We start from the raw sequence: 6,851 nt of genomic DNA, 5'->3' as shown, positions 1-6,851 counted from the left end.
TGCTTATCCCATCTACCCGTTGCTTGTAGGCTAGATAAGCACCAAGTAAGCGGTCGACCAACGGAATATGTGTTATTTTCATGATTAATTGCATAGACATACTAGCTCCCTCCACCCGCTGCCAGTGGGATAAACTAGTACCAAACAATTAACCGACCAGCGGATACACACAATACACATAGCATAATTAAGAACAATTATAATTAAAAATATTGATTAATTCAGTAAGTAAAAAAATATCACTAACAATAAATTTCTAATTGACACACACTGTAACTAGTTAATAAAACTTACAATTTAGGTTAGGACATTTTCAACAGCAATGTTTTCATGAAGTTGTTCTCTTGGGCAAAAGCGTAATTTTTCTTTAGTAACGTTTAAGTATGTTCCTTAAATTATTTCTACCTTTGAGAGCAAAGCGACCATTAGGAAGAAATATTAAAAACCTTTAAACTTAGGTTTTAATTTATCATTCCGGCGAATATTTACAAATACTAAAACACCTATTGAAAAATTATTTTCAGCTGCTTGTGTCAATCTCTGGTTTGCTAATTGACGATCTACCTGTGTGTTGATTAAAGGCACCATATAGTTATTATCAAGAACATCTACCTATCAACAAACTTATAGGAGAGAATATAGTTGATTTCTATACTGTAGTGTTTATAGATCGTTGAAGTCTCTACAGTTTGTTTGGCCATTCTGACATACCATTACAGACTGTACTAATCACATGTGTAACTGTAGAGACATACCGTAACACTTTCCCCTTTACTTCTAGGGGTGCCTGTAGATATTAAATGATGGTAAATTTCGAGTTCTTTAAACATTGTTTAGGACCATGATGCCCTTTTTAACAGTAAATACTAAACAATGACTTAAATATTTTTTTACAAATGAAAACATCCCCGGGAATCAAAAATGTTTACTTAATTTTATGATATGTCTTATCAAATTCAACATGAAAATTCTCATCATGAAATAGTTTTAAAACAATTAAACGAGTACCTTTGAATGAATTAACTAATGCTGAAACTTTGGTTTTGCTTGGCTATCTTTATACCTAAATATACAATAGTTTAAACAAAATAATGTGTTTTTTTAGGTTAATAGAAAATCCAGCAGAACTGAGGGCTACAATAGTTAGCTCTAGATATTGTAGGCCTTGTTCAATAGTTGTAAATGGTATATGGATGTATTCAATATAAATCAACAAAAAGTCTAAATGTTTAACTGCTTTTATTATTGCACATTGAAATACTGAAGGACCAAAGCCAAAAGACATTTTTTTTTAAAACTCAGTATCCATGCGGAGTGACAAAAACTGTATATTTAATAGATTTAGGAGAGATTGGTATCTGATAGAATCCATTTTTCATATCTATTGAAATAAAATACTTTGCTTTATCACGTCTATCTATCTGGTCTTCTATCAGAGGCGGAGGGTATCTATCTTTTTCAAGAATTTTGTTCAGTGTTCTGTAAGCAATACAGTCTATCAGAAGCCTTTTTTTAACTAAAAGAACTGGGCTGGCAAAAGTAGAGCCCCTTTCTCGAATGATATTGGTAATTAAAAGATTTTGAATTATATCTTTCACATTCTCCCTTTCGTAGGGTGACTGTATGGGCGATAATGCTTACTAATATTATAAATCCAAAAGTAACTCTGTCTGTCTGTCTGATTGTCTCTTCTGCACGCCTAAACCACTGAACTGATTTTAATGCAATTTTGTACAAAGATAGTCTGAGACCCGAGAAAGAACATAGGATAGTTTTTATCCTGGAAATCCAACGGGAACTAGGGATGGCGATCTAAGATCGATTAATCGGAGAATCAATCTCTTGGACCACAGAAATCGATTATTTTAATCGATATTAGTAAGGATTGAATCGTAAACTATGCATTTGATCAAGTGATGACCTTTAGCAAAGTTGTTATCTGGCCCACAAAGGTTTCAGAGTTGGTACGACCAATTTTCGCCAGATGGCGCCACTGTCATTCCAATGAAGGTACGAATTTTCAGTTTTATGTACGTTAGTATGTCATATTATTTTCTTTTAAACGCGGGAGAAGCCGCGGGCAAAAACTAGTTTATTATACTATTGCTTTTTAATCTTAATGTTAACTGCTGGGTTGTAACTTTTCCCACATTACTTTAAATATTACTATATTTTCTGAAAGACATTTATTATACCCCTTTTTGTAAATCTGAATCTAAATGCTTAATTACAGTTAATAAATCTATTTCATCGTAGTGTATCTACATTATTTATTATGTTAGGATATTGCCTTGATATTATTTTACTACCGTCAATATCTGTAACTATTTCAATTTCTGAATGTTGAGTAATATTCCTACCAATTAACAAATCATACTTAAAATCATTATCATTCACTACATCTAGTTCTACACACACACACACACATCCTCAAATGAAACAAGGACAACAATGAAACAGAACGACTGTAATAAGCCCTTACCCTTAGCCCTTACTTCGCTGTATTGACTGTGGTTTAATGCTGCAATACAAACGATTTACTAAATATTTATTTTAATTAAACTACAATTAGCTCCAGTATCTATAAGAGCTAAAATACCTTATCCATAAACTGACGCTGATGTCAGTTTTAATTGTACCCTAAAAATTAACCGTGGAACTATTTACAGGTTTTTCATTAGATATTAACACGTGCTTTGTGAAAACATATAGTTTCATCATGCCCTGTTTTTTTACAAAATGAGCAAAATTTAATAAGTCTAATTTTATTGTTGTTGCTGTTTAGTATTTTAAATGTACCTTTCCACAAGTAAACTTATATTCGGGATAAAAATTGTCTTGTTTCAATCGCTTAAATATGTTCTCATTGATATTATTTAAATTGCTGTGCTCTAAAGGCTATTTCTTTTGTTTTACATACGTAGAAAATAATTAAATTAACTCTGACGTTGTTTTCACATTGCTGTTAAAAGATGCCACTTTTACATTTACATCAACTATACTACCACACATAAGTTCTACTAGCTTTACTTCAGTATAAAAAAATATTTGTGCTGCAAAGCAATCTTATTTTCTCCCTTGCGTATTCGCAGTATGATTCTGTAGTTTCTGAAGTATGTACAGTTGCTTTTGTTAACTTTTCCGAAAGGCTTAGTGTTTCATGATAAAAAGCCGTAACTACTTTTGGAATATATAACATGAACGACCCGCAGATGGACTCCAGGACTCATACCACAATAATGCTGAGCCCTTAAGGACCTTACCCGCCTTAGCGACGCTGGCCACGCTGCTCCACTGATATTCCTTGGCAATCGTCTCGACATTATGGCACCACCCAGCCGCTCGGTTGTCGCTCGTCACTGGGTCAAACACAGTCAGCGCAACGTCTTCGTCTGCATGGCGTTGAACGGCATTCCGAATAGCCCCAAGGAGGCCCTCTAAGACGGCTGGATCCATATTGTATTGTCTGAATAAATCTGAAACTTGTAGGAAAAGGTGTCAGAATACACACTTTCGATCCCACTTCTGATAATAGATTAACTACAAATGATTGCAAAATAAAAAGGTATTTTAGATTATTATAACTAATTTATTAAACAAAAGTTGTCTTACACATTGAAACAAAACTAAGATTTCAATATAATTAAACTAAATTTGCCAATGAAATTAAGTGAACATGAAATATCAGCATTTAAGAACAAAACTAAGATTTTAATTATAATATAATGAATTTACAATTAAAATTAAGACAATATACAATAACAGTATCGTACCTGAGTTTATTATCCTGTTTTTATTTAAATTATTGTATATTATATTTTCGTACTGCGTATTTGCCCGAAGAAAAGATGCGTCGTAATTCGAATAACGCAAAAAAGAAGAAAATAACCGCACTTGTTTTTCCAGCCAGTTAAATATTATAAAATTTAATACTTACACAAATTAATATTTTAATGCTTATGTTAATTAAGTTCATTATATTCAAATAATTAAATTTTAATATAAATAAAAAATATACATTTCTTAAAATTTGCATCATACAGAAAATATAAACCTTATTATAGCGTAACAGTGGCTCGTAAGTGCTGTTGATGTTAAAAAACAATAACGTGTCTGAACAATACACTTTCAGTACTCATGACGTATTATTATTTGGAGGATAATATTAAACAAGATAAATATAGCTTTATCTTGTTTAATATCATACTTTAACATTATTGAAAAATAGTTTCATAAATTACAAGATATGTCAGTTATTTCATAAACAATTTAAAAATAAGACTAATACTTAATTGTAATTCTGTCACACGCGTGAGGGATGGCGCGAAAATTTGTGCGATTCAAAAATGTTACGAAAATTAAATGGCTTCAAAGTTAATCAAACAATTATTAAATTTATTTATGCATACTTACAGTGACAGAATATGTATTAATTAACATTTTATAAAGGAGAATGCCCATTCTTGGTACTGATTTTTCTCATGCGTCAAAATGAAAGTAATATTAAAATTATTTTTTGATTTTTTTACATAATTTTTCGATCAGAATAGTTGCTTTAACAGGGAATTCCATTTAAGATAAAATAAGACGAAATGTTGATTGTTGTTCTAAAAAATTAAAATGGCGGAATTTTGTACTCGGAATTCAATACGATCTATTAGTGTTTTGACTAATGATTTTTCTCATGCATCAAAATGAAAGTAATATTAAAATAACTTAATTAACTGAAAAATATTTACAATTATAATAAAATAAACTATAAGTAAATATAAAACAACTTATTTACAAAATTTACATATATACAAAAATGAAAAACAAAAATATAAAAACAAAAACACTACAATAAAAAATTGTCACCATCACTGTCTTTGGGCAAGGTTCCTAAGACGCTGGCAGCATTTCCTCTCTGAATTGCTATACCAATTCTTTGAGCAAAATGCATGCCAGCTCTCGGGTCCCCAGAGACGTCGACCAAACGAGTTGACAGCTGTTTAAACAACTGCCAAGCATCCGGACCCCATGGACCCAAAGTTTCAACACCAAACGCCACAAATATATAGTTATTGCATAAACTAATATATTTACGACGCTTGGTGTCTTCAGCAGTAGTAGCCGCCGCCCCCGCGCCAGAGGAAGACGCCTGGAGGTGAGAAGGAGCCAGTGTGTCGACACACGTAGCGTCCCACACTAGCATCCTCCCCCCCTTCCAGGGTATTAACGTCATACCGTCGGGCCGCTTACCATCGTCACGTGCGAGACCATTCGGCTCTAAACAAGCCGGCACGTTGACGGTGACAAAAGCCCGACGAATGACGTCGTTGATGGTAGCGTGACGCGATAAGCGGCCAGCACTGCGCTGACAAGAAAGTCCATGGTGTCCAAACACATCGACGTCAGCGCCGCAATGACAGCGATGGCGCTCAACCGTCTTTACCCCCAGGCGCAAACATGTACAGATTGATAACGTCAAGTTATCGAAAAGTGTGCCTAAATTACCGGAAGGATATGCCTGCAGCCAAAAACCCGATTCTCGCTCTGCTACAGCAAGGAGACGAGCCCTCTCTGCAATATCATGCGCAGAATCGAGAAGTTGATTTCGCACAAGTATGCAGAGAGGTTCGTCCCAAAGTTTCTGTAAATTTAGATGTACGGGAAATTTTAAATTTGGTCCAGCCTGTAACCAAGCATCTTTAGCTTCATCCATAAATGTAATAATTGGTTCCTCAAAAATTTTGGACAAAACGTTAGATGTTAAATTTTGTGTTTTATGGACTGAAGATAAAAAAAGCTGGTAGTGCAACACTAGAAATTTTACTTATACCCAAGCCTCCATGCCTAATGGGCAATGAGGCCTGAGTCCAAGCGCGTTCATTCATACGACAATTTAGAACCGCCGAAAGAGTTTTCATGATGATGTCATCTAATTTTAAACAAATTTCATTAAATTTCCAAAGGGGTGTACTTCTCAAAATATATGTAAATTTAGGGACAAATAAACAAAACCGAATAATGAAGAGAGCCATGTGTGAATTGATTTTAAGTAAACGATCTGAAGATTCATTATAATTTTGAATATGATTATGGATAAAAGAAGGTATTGACTCAGGAAATATTGGTGAGCCTAGGAGATGTAAAAAATGCTTATCTAAAATTTTGATATTAGGAGCCAAAGTTTTAAATCGTTCAATAATATTTTTTTTTTCATCTAAAGATTTTGAATCTGAAACAAAAAGTTTACATTTAGAAAAGTTTACGTCTAGACCAATATTACTGAATTTATCCAAAACTTCTTGAAAATCTTTAAAAACTGTTTCTGTATCACCTCCTAGACTACCATCGTCTAAATACCAAACGTTAAATTTTGAATTTAAATTTGATATAATGGGATGAATAGCCAAACTAAAGATTGCTGGACCAAGAGGATCACCTTGCTGACAACCAATAGATGACTCAAAAGCATGATGTTTGTACAATAATTTCGTGGGAGAACCATAACATTGCCAAAGAAAGGGGTAAATAGATGGAGTAATTTGTTTTATTTGATCCAGCAAAGTGATCCTGTCTACCGAATTAAACGCGTTTTTTATATCTAACTTCAAAAACACATCTCCTCTGTCTTTCATCAAAAAAGTTCTAGCTGCGTGGACTGCAGCCTCACAACCACCCTGGCTTCCAAAACCTAACTGAACTGGCGATAACTTTTCAGCTATATGTGGTTTAATAAACCTGCAACAAATTTTGGAAGCCAGGCGACGTAAAGTGCAACCCACAGCAATCGGTCGGATACCACCGTCCTTTTTTTTAAAGCACATAAATTTGCACCATAAAGTATGTGAATCATACTGGGACTA

At 33.7% G+C, this 6,851-nt stretch overlaps 1 pseudogene; it reads right to left on the bottom strand.

The window, feature by feature from the left end:
- Nucleotides 1-2,954: 2,954 nt before the first annotated feature.
- On the bottom strand, nucleotides 2,955-6,033 carry LOC140743179 (uncharacterized; annotated as a pseudogene).
- Nucleotides 6,034-6,851: the final 818 nt, after the last annotated feature.

Source organism: Epargyreus clarus, unplaced genomic scaffold (genome assembly GCF_041222505.1).
Source record: "Epargyreus clarus isolate Ecla_fem2 unplaced genomic scaffold, WU_Ecla_fem_2.2 ptg000007l, whole genome shotgun sequence".
NCBI lineage: Eukaryota > Metazoa > Arthropoda > Insecta > Lepidoptera > Hesperiidae > Epargyreus > Epargyreus clarus.
The sequence above is the reverse complement of the archived record's forward strand: the minus strand, read 5'-3'. Positions and strand labels throughout refer to the sequence as shown.